The 18,308-nt window shown below is 40.0% G+C and overlaps 1 pseudogene; it reads left to right on the top strand.

Moving 5' to 3' along the window:
• Window positions 1-661: 661 nt before the first annotated feature.
• On the top strand, window positions 662-17,992 carry LOC122229333 (annotated as a pseudogene).
• The last annotated feature ends 316 nt before the right edge of the window (window positions 17,993-18,308 follow it).

Raw genomic sequence — 18,308 nt, 5'->3', positions numbered from 1 at the left:
TCATCCTGTGCCAAAGGAATGCGGTGTTTTTACTGCATTTTAAAATAAGTCATTTTCCTCCGGATTAGAAAACTGAAGACTTAACCCTGAGCATAATTTTAAGAAGGAAGTTGGGGTTGTGGGGGTTGGAACTGAATCTGGCAAATTTCATCCAACAGTGAACAAGAGAGTTTATATCATAGCATAGTATGTGGTGCGCTTGCTCAAATATCCTGACTTTATATACCAGCCTTTTATTCAATGTTCTTTATTTTGTGCTCACTATCACCAAACTTTGTTCAAACTGTAGGGGCCACAAAAAGAACAAAGAAAGAGACAGGCTGGTGAGTGAGAAAAACAAGATAACACTGTTGGTGAGTTTACTGTTGTAATACCAGTAAAGCTTTCCTTCTAAGAGTTCATACCTGTTATTACTATCTCTCTGAAAAATAACAGAATTAAATTCATATCTTTCTTACTGTTTAGGAAAATGGGTAAAAGAATTGGGGTAATTTGATTAAGACTTTATGAGCAATAAGTTTGAAACAAGGATTTAAGAATTCTCCATTCCAAATGATTGTCTTAAATTGAAAGAGTCACAGATCTCCTCCAATTTGGATGGCATGAGGAAAGGATTAAGGGAAGGAATTCTGACACTAATATGTTAAAAGTGATGTAGACAATGGTGGTAAGGAACTCAAGGATTGCCCGGCCTCGTTGCCGCTCCTTTATTGGTAATGTCAGAACCCTGCTCAACTTAACTTTCTTAATCTCAACTTCCTCATCTATGAAATGGGAATTAAAAAAAAAAAGTTACCTTCCTCAGAAGAATAATGTGGAGATTAAACAAGATTATGTGTGCAAACCACAGTGTCAGGTGATATGGAAGGAATAGGCAATAAATAGGAGCCACCAGTAATAATAAAAAGAAATGGGGCACCTGTGTGGCTCAGTTCATTGAGCATCCAACTTCAGCTCAGGTCATGATCTTATGGCTCATGAATTTGAGCCACCATGGGGCCTGCTACTGTCAGCTCAGAGCCCACTTGGGATCCTCTCTCCCCGACTCTTTGCCCCTCCCCTACTTGTGCACACACATGCACGTGCTCTCTCTCTCAAAAATAAATAAACATTAAAAGAAGAAGAAGAAGAAGAAGAAGAAGAAGAAGAAGAAGAGAAGTTAGAGGGACTTAATTGTCAAAATAATACAGAGATCAGAAGTAAAGTCTGTTTATTTATCTTCTCTTGGTACCCAAATAATATCTGTATCATGAGCTCTTAAAATCTTGATCCCAGAGTGTTTACAGTAATTTTCTGGTGTCCTCCAGAGAGTACTAATATTCTAGCAACATATATACTTTTAACTCAAGAGAATAAAAACTTATTTTTATATAAATAATTTAAAATTATATTATATTTAAAGTGCTTATTTTCAAAAACTGAGATATTTGAACCACTTTTGGATTCAAATAAAACAAACTTAGAAACTAACAGTCTTATTCTATGATGGGTTCCAAAGAGATTACTTGGTACCCCCTGGTAAATGTGATTTTGTTTTGTTTTGTTGTATTCTGTTTTGTACAGTGTTTTCCAGCAAAGTGTATCACAAAGTCTAGTCATTAAATCTTTTTTTTTCCCCCAGGGACATAGAAGCAAACTAAAATCATATTTACTTGAACCCTTAAGATGATGGGAAAAGCAACAGTTCTGGCTGAATATTTATTGAGCACCTCCTATGTGCTAGGCACTGTTCTAAGAGGTGGGGAGAGATGGATCCGTGAGCACAACAGTCCAAAATCCTTGCCCTTGTAGAGCTTACATTCTACTGTGGGAAGACTAATGATTAAAAAAAAAAAAAAAAAAAAAAAAAATACAGCTTGTCAGGTAATGATAAGTGTGGCTAAAATAAATCAAGAAAAGGACAAGTAGGAGTGCCAGAGAATGGGGTTGGGGTTATCATTTCGAACAGAGTGGTCAGGAAAGACTTTACTGGGAAGGTGACATCTGAGTAAAGATTTGAAGGAAGCAGAGAGTGTGAGGCATACAGGGAAACTGGGGGAAAGCATTCTAGGCAGAGAAAATGGCAAGTGTGCAAAAACCCCGAGGTAGAAGTTAATTCTGTCAAAGAGACCGCTGTGGCTGGAGCCAAGTGCAAGAGGGGAAAAGTAGTAACATCTGAGATTAGTTTTGAGTAGGAAAATGACTTGCTATATTAAAAGGCTCACCAGGGCTGCTGTGTTGTGAATAGGTTGTAAAGGATCCAGCTGAAAGAAAGGAGATGAGTTCTGAAGTCATGTCAGTAATCCAGGTAAGAGATAATAGTGGCTTAGACCATGACAGAAGTAGCAGAGATGGTAAGAAAAGGTTGGATTCTGTATGTATTTTTTTTAAGGATTTTATTTTAAGTAACCTCTACACCCAATGTGGAGTTCAAACTCATTACCCTGAGATCAAGAGTCACATGCTCTACTGACTGAGCCAGCCAGGTACCCCTGCATGTTTTTAAGACAGAATCAACAGTATTTGGTGACAGACTGGATTGAGTATAAGAGAAAAAGAGACATCAAAGATGACTATATGGGGGGGGGGGGGGGGTGCCTGGGTGGCTCATTCAGTTAAGCATCTGACTTCAACTCAGGTCATGACCTGGTGGTTCACAAGTTCAAGCCCTGCGTTGGGCTCTGTGCTGACAACTCAGAACCTGGAGCCTGCTTTGGATTATGTGTCTTCCTCTCTCTCTCTCTGCCCCTCCCCCACTCGTTCTCTCTCTCTCTCTCTCTCTATCTCTCTCTCTCTCTCTCTCAAAAATAAATAAAAAACATTTTAAAAAATTAAAAAAAAAAAAAGAGGACTACGTAGTTCAAGGCCCAAGCAACTGGAAAAATGAAATTGTCATTAACTGAAATGAACAAAACAACAGGTTGAGCAGGTTTGGGAGGGGGAAGATGAGGTGGTAAGTTTCAGACATTCCAAGTGTTGAGATACCTATTAAAATCCAAGTGGAGATGTCAATTAGGCAGTAGATATACAAATATGAAGTTTAGGGGAGAGATGTGGGATGGAGTAATATGACAGTTGTCAGCATTTGAATGGTATTTAAAGCCATAAGACAGTACAAGAATAAGTGTAGACAGAAAAGAGGCCCAAGGACTGAGTCCTGGGTAGTCCAATGACTTCAGTTTGAGGGAATGACAGGGAGCCAGCAAAGGAGACTGGGAAGTGGCCAGTGAGTTAGAAGAAAAACCAGAAGCTTATCCTAGAAGTTGAGTTTCTGGCTTAGGAAAAAGTAATCAAGTGAGTCAAATGCTGCCTATAGAGCAAGTAATATGGGAGGACTGAGAGTTGGCTATTGGATTTAACAACGTGGAGGTCACCAATGACCTTGATAAGAGAAACTCTGATGGTGCAATAGACATGGGAGTGTAACTGGAATGGGTTCATGAGAGAATGGAAAGAGAGGAATTGGAAAGAGAGACAAAGGGAGCTCTTTTGGAGTTTTACTCCAAGGAAAGCAGAAAAATGAGGCAATAGCTGGAGGTAAAGTGGAAGTCAAGGGAAAATTTTAATGGGAAAAATTATAGCATGTCCATTCGTTGATGGGCATGTTCTTGTTGAGAGTGGGGGAGGGGAGGTAGGGTTTGATGATGCAAGAGAGAAAGAGAATTGTTGGAACATGTCCTTGAGTAAATGAGAAGGGGTGGGAGCATGCATACGGATAGAGGAGCTGGTCTTAACAGCCTGGACACTTCAGTCCTACTCACAGAAGAGAAGACTGAACAGATGGGATTGGAAGTAGTGGGAATTTCTGATTGCTTTTGTTTTCTCAGTGAAACAGGAAGCAGGTTTACCAGCCAAGAATGAGAGTGGGAGAGAGTATTAACGGTTTGGAGAAAGAAAAAAAGGTATGAAACAGTTGCCTAGGATGGTGAATAGTCTACAGCAATGTGGCAGGATCACCAGCAGGCAGGGAGGGCCCAATGAGGTCATGAATTTATGGTGAGACTAGGCAACATAACTGAGTGTTTTTTCTAGTGAAGTTTAGCTCCAGAGGTGCGGGGAGAGTAGAAAGAAAGCTGGAATCACCAGGATTGGTATTCTGCTAGACAAGTACCATGAGGAGAGAGGGGCAAAGGACTCAAGAATGTATGTAAGAGAGTGATTACATTGATGGACTGTGGAACTTAGTGCAAGAAAGAAGGCAAGTAAGGACATAAGAGAATGTGAAGAACAGTTCAAATAAAAAAGGCTGGATTTGGAGATTGTGTCCCAGTGTGGTTGAAGAATTACTGGTTTGGGGTAGCAGAAAGAGAAAGTGGTAGAAAGATAGAATTTAGTGATTGAGAAGTGGGATACTGGAATTTGAGATTAAGATGTTTCCAAAATTGATGAAGATAAAGTCTAACAGTATATTATAGACTGAATTGTGTCCCCTCAAAATTCATATGTTGAAGCACTAAATCTTATAACCTCAGATTGTGACTATATTTGGGAGATAGGGCCTTTAAAGTGGTAATTAAGTTAAAACAAGGTTGGTAGGATGGGCCCTAATCCAATCTGACGTGTGTCCTTATAAAAGGAGGAAATTTGAACACACAAAGAGATACCCAGGTGCACAGAGAAAAGACCTTCATTGGACAAAAGAAGGCAGCCATCTGTAAGCCAAGGAGAGAGGTCTCAGGAGAAAGCAAACCTATCAACATCTTGATTTGGGACTTCTGTCTTCCATTACTGTGAGAAAATAAATTTCTGTTGTTTAAACCCACTAGTCTGTATTTTGTTATAACAGCCCCAGCAGATTAACACAAGGTGTGGCCATGGGAGTGAGTGGTGAGCAGGGTGGGAGGCAAGAGGATTGGAAAAAAGAATCAAAAGGGTTTAGTTGAGATTTTGTAAAGGTTTTTATTGTTCATATTTTTCACTTTGAAGAGGAGTAACTAGGAATACCTTTTTTTTTAAGCTTACAGAGAATAGAAATCGTTGACCAATTTCTATTTTGTTTCAAATGCTATTGCTTCCAGTAAATTTTAGTGTCTGAGCTGAATGGTCACCCCTAAACAGGGTGTCCCTCAAAATAATGATGAATTGGTATCTAATGAATATCTCTTTTTTGAGCTAGAAACAGTATTAGAAGCTCTGACATACATTAAAACAAAAAATGAGCTCAGCGACACTGAGGCAAAGGCATTATTGATCTCATTTTGCATGTGAAAAAAAATGGATCTAAATAAAAAAATTTCAACTTGCTCAACTTTAGACGTTAAGTCCAAGATTTTATATTCTTTGGACTCTTCACCTACCCTTGCCTGATACACTTCTGTGCATTAATCCCCTCTTCATTGCAAATGGGTTTTGAATTTGGATATTCTGATTTGTTGGTAGTGGCTGCCTACAATATTATTTTAAAGACACGCTGGTTTCAGTTAGAGAGATACACAGGCCAGATAGGTTAGTTAGATCGATTATTGATGTCTGCTGTGGAGACAGGGTCATGGAAGGGCAACAAGCATGACTAATATTCCCCAGTCTTAGTCAAGCCCAGAAAGATGTCTCCAGTGATGTTTTTGTCACAGGTAGTTATGAAGACTTGAGGAAGAGCAGGGCTAATTGTCATCTGGAAGATTGTTCAGTAAGAGTGACAGAAGTGAATGAAGAGAATATGACAGGCTGGAAAACTTGATAAAATTATTTAAAAGGGAGGGGCACCCGGGTGGCTCTGTCAGTTAAGTGACCATGTAGGGCTCTGTGTTGACAGTGCGGAGGCTGCTTGGGATTCTCTCTCTCCCTGTCTCTCTGCCCCTCCCCCACTCCCGCACACGCTCTGCTCTCTCAAAGTAAATAAATAAACGTTTTAAAAATTGTCAAAGGGGGAGTTGAGTAATGTCCTTATTTTGGTTATCCCATTAATACAAACATCTAATGAAGTCTCCCTGGACAACTAAAAAAAACAAAAATGTACTTAAGTTCATTTCTAAGAACACTCTTTTATAACCTGCCTCCTGAAAAAAATATGTGTACTCATAAAAAAAAAATATTCCTGAAGCCATTTGTCTCCAGTAAACTCCCAATTTTCTTGCCAAGGAATTCTTACTAAATCAGGATTTTCTTGCTGGTCCTCCAGGAACCAGGAAGAGTCTCTGGCTGCTGTGCTTATTGGCTGCTTCTGGCGTTGGCTTCCTGTTCTCCACGGCAGAGCTGAGGAAATCCGCAGGATGCTTGCTACCAGGGGACAAGGTGACTCAGGAGGAAACACTCCACCTAAAATAGTCTTGGTGTGCAGCTTCTGAGTCACTTTGGAATCAAAGTTAACGTGGGATCCTGAAAGTAATCCTACAGATGATGGGAAGTGGAGAAGAAGGAAGTATCTCAAACAAGTTTACTGAAAAAAGTTTGCCACAAAGATGAAAATTTAACTGCCGAAAAGGCTAATATTCAGGGAGAAACTTCATCCCTAAGGTTCAAAGTGGATGAATTGTGATTTTCTTCAGTGACCAGGGGCATAAAGTGTTAGTCATGGCCCAATCTAGGGACCCACTGGGAGTGGATGTTTCCTTAAAAATACATTAAAAGCAGCAGAACAGCTGTGTAAACAGAAATGGACCACTGGCTTGCAGTAGCCTTGATTTTTGTGTTTATAATTCTTTCTTGAGAATTATCTGGCCAAAAGTGTTTATGGGACTGCTAGACTCTATGTTTATCTCTAGTTAAAGGTAAACACCTAGTGTTTCACCTACTGAGAGAGGGGAAGAAGTATACAATTCATATTCAAAGCTCTCCAAGCAGTGTTCTATATTTGGAATGACCTCTAAAACTTTTATCTTACCTGCCCTTTTCCCTCTTCTTCCTGGCCCCAGGCCTCAGTGTCCATTTATTTATTGCAGCTCTTCACAGGGAGGGATTAAAGAACTATATTCCATCGTTTAGTCTTTAAATGTGTATTGAGCAATTGTCATCTAGCAGGAAGGCAAAGAACACCCATTTTTTGCCCTCAACATGCACTCTGCTCAGAGTCTAATTGGGGAAATAGAAAAGTTCAACAAAAGGTTTGTGATACAAAATGTCAAATCTCCAGTAGATTTAAGCATAGGCTTCATGGAAGTACAGTAGGCAAAGGGAACTTGAATGGAACTGGGGGTTCATGGGAGATTTCTTAAAAGGACAGGGAAAGAACTGAATCACCAAGGTTAAGAAACAGGTAGTTGGGCAAAACGAGACTCAATCAAAGTTAAACATTCACTGGTAGATAAATGCATTGTATGATGCTTGATTGGAGCTTGGCTTGGAAAATGAGGTGAAATATATCTTGAGGATAATTACAAAACTCTGAATACAGAGAGTATTAGACAATATTAGAAGGGGTCTTAAATTTATTTTGGGTAAAGTAATGGTGGGGTTACAAATGAGGTTGCTCTAAATTTTAGGAGATACATATACTTGAAGTGTATTTTGCTAATGGTTTAGCAAACATCTGAAATCTGAAATGGTTTAACAGAAGTAGGAAGAGGAGGAAAAGGAGAAAGAGGAGGAGGAGGAGGAGGAGAAGCAGAAGCAGAAGAAGAAGAAGGAGGGAGGGGGAGGAGGGGAGCGGGTAGGGGAGGGGGAGGGAAATCAGAAGGGGAGGAGAGAGGAGGGCAGGGGGAGGAAAAATGAATGCATGGTAGATAGATAAAGGGATCAAACATAACAGAATGTGAACAACTGTTGAACTCAATCTGGATGTTCATTGTACTAATTTTTCAATTTTCTCAAGTTTTTGAAAATTTTCATAAAAAATAGTTGGAAAAAAAAAGTACCTGGTAGACACACTCAGGTGGATAAATGTACCCAAAATTCATGGAGTGTATTCATGCTGGGAATTCAAAATAGCAAATAAATGCTCTGCCCAAACAGCTGCATTAGGCTACCCAGAAGCACTGAGTTAGGAAAGAGGGGCCAACTCTGCAAGTTGGAGCCAGTGTCCAGCTGCCTGAGTGGAAATGAATGTGGCAGGGAGGGTGGGTGAGGAAGGACCTCAGTGCTTCAAGACCCTTGTGTGTGTCAGGCTGAAGAGTTTGGACTTTATCCCCAGGAAGTCAGACTACTTAAGAGTGGAGAGCATTTTAGAGGCTCATTTGAGGGACGGATCAGAGTTTGGAAGGCATAGAACTAAGAGATCATTGCAGAGACAAGTGCAGTAATTCCATCAGAAATAAAAAAGGCCAAATGTTGGGGAGAATGCCAAGCAAGCCACTTTGGAAAAGGGTTTGGCGATTTCTTACAAAATTAAATATATACTTATGATTCAACCCAGTCATTTTCCTACTAGGTATTTACTCAAGAAAACTAAAACAGGAGTCCACACAAATGCTCTGACAGGAATGTTTAGAGCAACATTACTCATAATCACCAAAATTAGGAGTATTGACTAGTAAATTGGTAAAGTGTACATTCATAAACAAAACACCGTGCAATAAAAAGGAATAAACCGATACTACAACACGGATGAATTTCAAAAGCCTTATGCTAAGTGAAAGAAGTCAAACTACACACTGTATGATTCATGGATAGGACATTCTGGTAAAGTCAAAGCCATTGATACAGAAATCAGACCAATAGTTACCAGGTGCTAGGGTATGGGAAGGAGTTGCCTACAAAGGGGCACATGGAACTTTCTGGGTATGGGAAAATATTTTATATAGTATTTTTATCATGGTGGTGGTTACAGAGCTACATATATTTATCAAAACTGTGCACCTAATAGTGTGAATTTCACTGTATAGAAATTATATCTCAGTATACCTCAATTCAAAAAAAGGAAAATAATGGGGCACCTGGGTGACTCAGTCAGTTAAGTGTCCAACTTCGGCCCAGGTCATGATCTCACGATTTGTGAGTTTGAGTCCCAAATTGGGCTGTTTGCTATAAGTACAGAGCCCACCTCAGATCCTCTGTCCCTCTCTCTCTCTCTCTATGCCCCTCCCCTGCTCAGTTTCTCTCTCTCTCTCAAAAATAAATATTTTTAAAAAGGTAAATAAAAAAGAAAAATAGGACATGAAGATTGAATGGATAGAGAATAGGAAAAGGAAAAGTGAAAGATATTTTGGTGATCAAGAAAACAGATACACTAATACAAGAAGTGTAAATGTCAGAGACAGCACCTGATACAGCCAGTTAACTGCTACAAGAATAAAATGATCAATCAAGTTATATAGAGGTGGAATTCACAATGTACTAAAATATTTTCATCTGTTTTTATGTTATTATTTTAGCGGTCAGTTTGATGCAAGTATGAGGAAAATGTTATTAACTTTAGAAAGTGCATAATGGATTCTCAAGAAGAAACTTAAATTCTGGGAAAAAGTGTGTGTGTGTGTGTGTGTGTGTGTGTGTGTGTGTGTGTGTGTAGGCATTCCTGTCTCAAATATCTGATGATAATTTTCCCTGGATTATGTTTTTCATGGATTTTACATGCAAAATGCTTTCTTAATTCTAATTAATAAAAAACACTAAATATATATATTATTATTTTTTTTTAATGAAAAATACCTGTGATATGGTGGAAGAAGGCAGCATGGAGATAGTTTGGAGAGAATTTAAGGAGGTAGAATCTTTTCCAGGAAATGATTTTCCAGATAAGATATGCTTGCACGTGGGCATATGGACCTCACAAATAAGAATACTACTGGGGGTGGGGGGAGGAGCCAAGAGAGCAGAACAGCATGGAAGTTTTTTTTGCCTCTCACATCCATGAAATACAGCCAGACCAACACTAAACCATCCTGCACACCTAGAAAACTGATCCGAAGATTAACACAACAATCTGCACAACCTGAACCACAGAACTCAGCAGGAACGGAAAGGTGAACTGGGGCAGAGAGAAGCTGCGGAGGGCAGAGCTGTTTTTGCTTGCAGAGAGAGGACGGAGACCGGGGTGGGAGGGAGAGTATGGGAAAAGCACCCCCCCCCCAAAAGCAGCTGGAGAGAAAGTGGAAAATTGGAAACAGCCACAGAGACTAAACTAAAAAGGGAGAAAGGAGAAAGGAGAGGGTTTAAATTCCATTAAGACTCTAAAAACAGGGGGAGCGCAGAGTCTGAAACTCTGCAGCTCAATACCTGGTGGTGCTCTGGTGAGAAGGGCGAATACCCGGGAGCAGAGTGAAGTCCAGGGTCTTCAGGCCACGGGGAGAGGCGGTTCCCCTGCTGGGAGGATATCTGGTAGAGGCTGTGTAGACTGCCACAGGCAAAGGTCCCAGTGGACCTGGGAGAACAACCACATTTGCTGGTGCTGGAACAAGGTCGTTGGGGGCGAAGCCTGCTGCCAGATGTGTGTTGTGATTTGCCATAATCCCTGAAATGCAGCTGCCACACAATCGCGTGAACTTTTTCTGAGGCGGGCTGGCACCCAGCCACAGTCTCTAGTCACCGGCAGCAGCATGGTCCCGTGAACGTTCCTGGGTGCAGCCGGCACCCGGCCATTGCTCGGTGAGACCTTCCGCAGAGGGGTGGAACAGGTCAAAGCCACAGTCCCTCAGAAGTAAGAGGCCGGGGAAAACAGCCCCATCTGAGACAAAACTCGGGAGAGAGGTACTACCTGGGGCTTGGTCACGGAAAGTATAAAAGCGAGGAGTGGAGGAAAGCTGAAACGAAGGACGGACAGTGTAAAAGTGGGGAGTGGAGGAAAGCTGAAATGAAGGACGGGTGTGCGATTGCTGATCCAGAACAGAATTCTGATACTAGAGGCTGGGTGGCTGGGTGACGCCATATTTACTACTCCTGTGCATGCGCACACACACCAACAAGCACCACTGCAACAATCCACCTCAGTAAGCTAAGCAGCGCCATCTAGTGGAGAGTAGAGCTGTTACACTAAGCCCCGCCCAACTGGGCCGACCTTGCTCTTCAGGAACACAAATCCTTCCAGCTGCTTAGTCTCCGGACTATAAATGCCTTCATAGTTTGACTTCTAGGGGAAAACAAAGTAATTTCAATAATATTTCAGTCTGTTCGCTGGTCCATCCTTTCAATTTCCTTTTTTATTCTTAAATACAGAAACAGAAAAAATTTATTATTATTTTCAATTTTTATTAAATATTTTTCTTTACTTTTTTTCCTACTATATTTTTTACTTTTGTGTAAATTTGTTCAACCTCTATTTACTTCCATCATTTCATTTTATTCTATTTCAGTGTATGTATTTTTTCAAATTTTCAAATGATTTCCTTTTTTTTCTTTCCCCTTTTTTCTCTAATCTATCAAGCCCCTTTCCACACCCAGACTAAAACACACCTAGGATCTAGCATCATTTATTTCACTTGTGTGTGTGTGTGTTGTTTCTAATATTTTAATTTTAATTTTTTTTTTTACCTTATCAATTCCTTTTCTCCCTTCAAAAAGACAAAATGAAGGAATTCACCCCAAAAGATAGAGCAGGAAGAAAGGAAAGCCAGCGACTTAACCAACACAGTTACAAGCAAGATGTCTGAACCAGAATTTAGAATTGCGAGAATATGAATACGAGCTGGAGTCAAAAATTGATTAAAATCCTTTTCTGCATATATAAAAGAGGTAAAATCTAGTCAGGATGAAACAAAAAACGCTATAACCAAGCTGCAATCTAGAAAGGATGCCACGGTGACAAAGATGTATGAGGCAGAGCAGAGAATAAGCTATGTGTAGAACAATGGAGAATGATGAAGCAGAAAAAAAGAGGGAGAATAAGGCAAATGACCATGATTTAAGAATTAGAGAAATCAATGACTGACTAAAAAGGAACAACATCAGAATGATAAGGGTCCCAAAAGATGAAAAGAGAGAAAAAGGGGTAGAAGGGTTATGTGAGCAAATCATAGCAGAAAACTTTCCTAACCTGGGGAAAGACATAGACATCAAAATCCAGGAAGCACAGAGGACTCCCATAAGATTCAACAAAAATGGACCATCAGCAAGGCATATCATAGTCAAATTTACAAAAGACTCGGGCAAGGAAAGAATCACGAAAGCAGCAAAGGGAAAAAAGTCCTTAATCTACAAGGGAAGACAGATCAGGTTTGCAGACGACCTATCCACAGAAACTTGGCAGGTCAAAAAGGAGTGGCAGGATATATTCAATGGGCTGGATTGGAAAAATATGCAGCCAAGAATTCTTTCTCCAGCAAGGATGTCATTCCAAATAGAAGGAGAGATTAAAAGTTTCCCAGCAAACAAAAATTAAAGGAGTTCATGACCACTAAACCAGCCCTGCAAGAAATATTAAGGGGGACTCTCTGAGGGGAGAAAAAACTAAATAAATAAATTAAATACATACATAAATAAATACCAAAAGCAACAAAGACTAGAAAGGACCAGAGAACACCACCAGAAACTCCAACTCTACAAGCAACATAATGGCAATAAACTCATATCTTCAGTACTCACTCTAAATGTCAATGATCTAAATGCTACAGTCAAAAGACATAGCGTCACAGAATGGATAAGAAAACAAGATCCATCTATACGCTGTTTCCAAGAGACCCACTTGAGACTTAAAGACACCTTCAGATTGAAAGTAAGGGGATGGAGAACCATCTATCGTACTAATGGTCGACAAAAGAAAGCTGGAGTAGCCATACTTTTATCAGACAATCTAGACTTTAAAATAAAGACTGTAACAAGAGATGAAGAAGGGCATTATATCATAGTTAAGGGGTCTATCCACCAAGAAGACCTAACAATTGTGAACATTTATGCTCCAAATGTGGCACATCCAAATATATACATCAATTAATCACAAACATGAAGAAACTCATTGATAATAATACCATAATAGTAGGGGACTTCAACACCCCACTTATAGCAATGGGCAGATCATCTAAACACGAAATCAACAAGGAAACAATGGCTTTGAATGACACACTGGACCAGATGGACTGAACAGATATATTCAGAACATTTCATCCTAAAGCAGCGGAATATACATTTTTCTCCAGTGCACATGGAACATTCTCCAGAATAGATCACATACTGGGATGTGATCAGCCCTCAGAAAGTATGAAAAGATCAAGATCATACCATGCATATTTTCAGACCACAACACTATGAAACTCAAAATCAACCACAAGAAAAAAATTGAAAAAATAACAAATACTTGGAGACTAAAGAACATCCTACTAAAGAATGAATGGCCTAACCAAGAAGTTAAAGAGGAAATTGAAAAGTGCATGGAAACCAATGAAAATGATAACACCACAGCCCAAAACCTATAGGACACAAAAAAGGCAGCCATAAGAGGGAAGTATATAGCAATCCAGGCCTTCCTAAAGAAGGAAGAAAGGTCTCACATACACAACGTAACCTTACACTGTAAAAAGCTGAGAAAAGAACAGCAAATAAAACCCAAAAACAGCAGAAGTCAGGAAATAATAAAGATTAGAACAGAAATCAATGCCATTGAAACCAAAAAAACAGTAGAACAGATCAATGAAACCAGAAGCTGGTATTTTGAAGGAATTAACAAAATTGATAAACCCCTACCCAGTTTGATCAAAAAGAAAAAGGAAAGGACCCAAATAAATAAAATCAAAAATGAAAGAGGAGAAATCACAACCAACACAGCAGAAATAAAAACAATAAGAAGAGAATATTATGAGCAATTATACACCAATAAAATGGGCAATCTAGAAGAAATGGAAAAATTCATAGAAACATATACACTACCAAAACTGAAACAGGAAAAAATAGAAAATTTGAATAGACCCATAACCAGGAAAGAAATTGAATTAGTAATCAAAAATCTCCCCAAAAAACAGAGTCCAGGGCCAAATGGCTTTCCAGGGGAATTCTACCAAACATTTAAGGAAGAGTTAACACCTATTCTCTTAAAGCTGTTCCAAAAAATAGAAATGGAAGGAAATTTTCCAAACTCTTTCTATGAAGCCAGCATTACTTTGATTCCAAAACCAGACACAGACCCCACTAAAACAGAGAACTATAAACCAATTTCCCTTATGAACATGGATGCAAAAATCCTCAAAAAGATATTGGCCAACCGGCTCCAACAATACATTAAAAAAATTAATCACCACGACCAAGTGGGATTTATACCTGTGATGCAGGACTGGTTCAATATCCGCAAAAACAATCAATGTGATTCATCACATCAATAAAAGACAAGACAAGAACCAGATGATCCTCTCAATAGATGCAGAGAAAGCATTTAACGAAATACAACATCCTTTCTTGATAAAAATCCTCAAGATAGTAGGGATAGAAGGATCATACCTCGAGATCATAAAAGCCATATATGAAAGACCCAATGCTAATATCATCCTGAATGGAGAAAAACTGAGCGCTTTCCCCCTAAGGTCAGGAGCAACACAGGGATGTCCGCTCTCACCACTGTTATTCAACACAGTATTGGAAGTCTTAACATCTGCAGTCAGACAACACAAAGAAATAAAAGGCATCCAAATCAGCCAGGAGGAGGTCAGCCTTCACTCTTCTCAGATGACATGATACTCTATAGGGAAAACCCAAAAGATTCGACCAAAAAACTGCTAGAATCGATTCATGAATTCAGCAAAGTTGCAGGATATAAAATCAACGCACAGAAATCGCTTGCATTCCTATACACCAGTAATGAAGCAACAGAAAGAGAAATCAAGGAATCAATCCCATTTACAGTTGCACAAAAGACCATAAAATACCTAGGAATAAATCTAACCAAAGAGATGGAAAATCTATACACTGAATAACTATAGAAAGCTTATGAAAGAAATTGAAGAAGACACCAAAAAATGGAAAAAGATTCCATGCTTCTGAATAGGAAGAACAAATATTGTTAAAATGTCAATACTACCCAAAGCAATCTACATATTCAATGCAATCCCTATCAAAATAACACCAGCATTCTTCACAGAGCTAGAACAAACAATCCTAAAATTTGTATGGAACCAGAAAGGACCCAAATAGCCAAAGCAATCTTGAAAAAGAAAACCAAAGCAGGAGGCATCATAGTCCCGGACTTCAAGGTATACTACAAAGCTATAATCATCAAGACAGTATGGTACTGGCACAAGAACAGACACTCAGATCAATGGAACAGAATAGAGAACCCAGACATGGACCCACAAACATATGGCCAACTAGCCTTTGACAAAGCAGGAAAGAATATCCAATGGAATAAAGACAGTCTCTTCAGCAAGTGGGACTGGGAAAACTGGACAGCGACATGCAGAAAAATGAACCTGGACCACTTTCTTACACCATATACAAAAATAAACTCAAAATGGGTGAAGGACCTAAATGTAAGATAGGAACCCATCAAAATCCTTGAGGAGAAAGAAGGCAAAAATCTTTTTGATCTTGGCCACAGCACCTTCTTACTCAACATGTCTCCAGAGGCAAGAGAAACACAAGCAAAAATGAACTATTAGGACCTCATCAAAATAAAAAGCTTCTGCACAGCGAAGGAAACAATCAGCAAAACTAAAAGGCAACCGACAGAATGGGAGAAGATATTTGCAAACCACATATCAGATAAAGAGGTAGTATCCAAAATCTATAAAGAATTTATAAAACTCAACACCCAAAAATCAAATAATCCAGTGAAGAAATGGGCAAAAGACACGAATAGACACTTCTCCAAAGGAGACATCCAGGTGGCCAACTGACACATGAAAAAATGCTCCACATCACTCATCATCAGGGAAATATAAATCAACACCACAATGAGATACCACCTCACACCTGTCAGAATGGCTAACATTAACAACACAGGGAACAACAGATGTTGGCGAAGATGCAGAGAAAGAGGATCTCTTTTTCCCTGCTGGTGGGAATGCAAACTGGTGCAGCCACTCTGGAAAACAATATGGAAGTTCCTCAAAAAACTAAAAATAGAACTACCCTATGACCCAGCAATTGCATGACTAGGCGTTTATCCACAGGATACAGGTGTGCTGATTTGAAGGGACACATGCACCCCAATGTTTATAGCAGCACTATCAGCAATAGCCAAAGTATGGAAAGAGCCGAAATGTCCATTGATGGACATGGATAATGAAGAAGTGGTATATATATACAATGGAGTATTACTCTGTAATCAAAAAGAATTAAACCTTGTCATTCACAACTACGTGGATGGAACTAGAGGGTATTATGCTAAGTGAAATTAGTCAGTCAGAGAAATACAAATTCACATGACTTCACTCATATGAGGTCTTTAAGACACAGAACAGATGAACACAAGGGAAACGAAGCAAAAATAATATAAAAACAGGGAGGGGGAAAAAACATAAGAGACTCTTAAATATGGACAACAAACAGGGTACTGGAGGGCTTGTGGGGGGGGATGGGATAAATGTGTAAGGGGCATTAAGGAATCTACTCCTGAAATCATTGTTGCACAATGTGCTAACTTGGATGTAAATTAAAAAAATGTAACATAAATTTAAAAAAAAACCTATCATCCAAAAAAAAAAAAAAAAAGAATACTACTGTGGGGGTGCCTGGGTGGCTCAGTTGTTAAACATCTGACTTCCACTCAGGTTATGATATCCTGGTTTGTGAGCATGAGCCCCCTATTGGGTGAGCTCAGGCCTGGGTTCTGGAGAACATGAGTCCCCCTTCAGGTGAGTCCCCTCTCTCTCTGCCCTTCCTCACTTTCACCCTCTCTCTTAATAAAAAAAAAAAAAAATACTACTGTAGTATTTGTAAGGAGAAAAGAGTGGAAATAATCTAATTTTCCAATAGGAAAATGGATAAGTAAATGATGACATATCTGTACAACAGAATACTATGTAGTTGTTAAACATGAGACAAATATATGTGTGCCTATATGCAATGATGGCGAGTTATAAAAAAAAGAAAGAAAGAAAAGAAAACTGGGGCACCGGGTGGCTCAGACGGTTAAGCTTAGGACTTAGGTTTTCATCATGATCTCATAGTAGGTGAGTTTGAGTACAGCGTCATGCTCTGTACTGACAGCTCAGAGCCTAGAAACTGCTTCAGATACTGTGTCTCCCTCTGTCTTCCCTCCCCCACTCTCTCTTTTCTCTCTCTCTCTCTCAAAAATAAACATTAAAAGAAATTTAAAAAGAAAAAGAAAACATTGTACAGAATATTGCTAATTATGCAACAAAAGAAATGTCACACACACACATACACACAGACACACACAGACAGACAGACACACACAGACAGACACACACACACACACACACACACAGCACAGCCATAGAATATCTCTGGAAGACTATGACCAGAAGCTGTTTTATCTGTCAGGGTCCATTCAGGAGACAGTAATGACCTAATAATTTGAATAGTCAGCCGGTGTGGCACTGGCTCCTCTGGAAGAGGTAGGTTCTGACCCTGGTCTTCTGGCGCTGTCTCTCCACTTCCTCACCAGCACCTTCAGGCAGGAGGAGAGGGCAGTGAGAGATTGGAATCTCCTCCAGGTTCAAGACCATGACCGCCCATTCTGTAGAAAGTTCGTTTTCACTTGGGCAACAGCAGTCTTCCTGGCAACCAATGCTGGGACTCCATCCAAGGGAAGCACCTCATCACAGATGAGCTAGACTACATTTGTGAAAGAAAGGCATGGCTGCTGTAACATCAACTTGCCTGGCACAAAGCAGTACCACTGGGACGGCTGCTTGCCCAACGGCTCCTGCGGTGCTTTCGGGTACTGCGTGTTCCTGCACGCAACCGTGCAGGCAACTTCTGGAGCGCTTCCTCCACCGGACAGCTATGGCGTTCCAGAACCTCTTCATGGCCCTGGAAGATCACTTTGAATCGTGTTCGGCTGAATGCAGGGCTTCATCCCAGGTTCCCAAGTAGTTGATGCTGGCTGCTGATTTGATATCTTCATCATGACAAGGGTAAAAGAAAAAAAATTAAATCACAGGTATATCCAGTCCTTCCCCACTCGCTACCCACAAGAGGAAGGACCCAGGGTCATTTCACAGCAGGTTGAATTCTTGAAATGAGATCATCTTGTATTATCTGGGTGGGCCTTAAACTCAATGACAAAACTCCCGTGGACACGCAGAGGAGATACACACAGGAGAAAGCCATGTGGAGACAGAGGCAGCTGTTGGAGTGATGCAGCTACAAACCGGGGGATGCTGAAAGCCCACGAGAGCTTGAAGAAGCAAAGAACAGAGTCTCCCCTAGAGCTCTGGAGAGGAACAGCCCTACCAACACCTTGACTTTGGACTTCTGGCCTCCAGAGATGCAAGAGAATAAATTCCTGTTGTTTTAAGCCACCACGTTTGTGGCGATTTGTTTGGGAAGCCCTGGAAAACTAATAGACATTTCTTTTGTATTAATGGAAAAAGAGGCCAAGTTAAAAAAAAAAAAGAAAGAAAGAAAAGATA

Source organism: Panthera leo, chromosome C2 (assembly GCF_018350215.1).
Source record: "Panthera leo isolate Ple1 chromosome C2, P.leo_Ple1_pat1.1, whole genome shotgun sequence".
Taxonomy (NCBI): Eukaryota; Metazoa; Chordata; class Mammalia; order Carnivora; family Felidae; genus Panthera; species Panthera leo.
The sequence above is the reverse complement of the archived record's forward strand: the minus strand, read 5'-3'. Positions and strand labels throughout refer to the sequence as shown.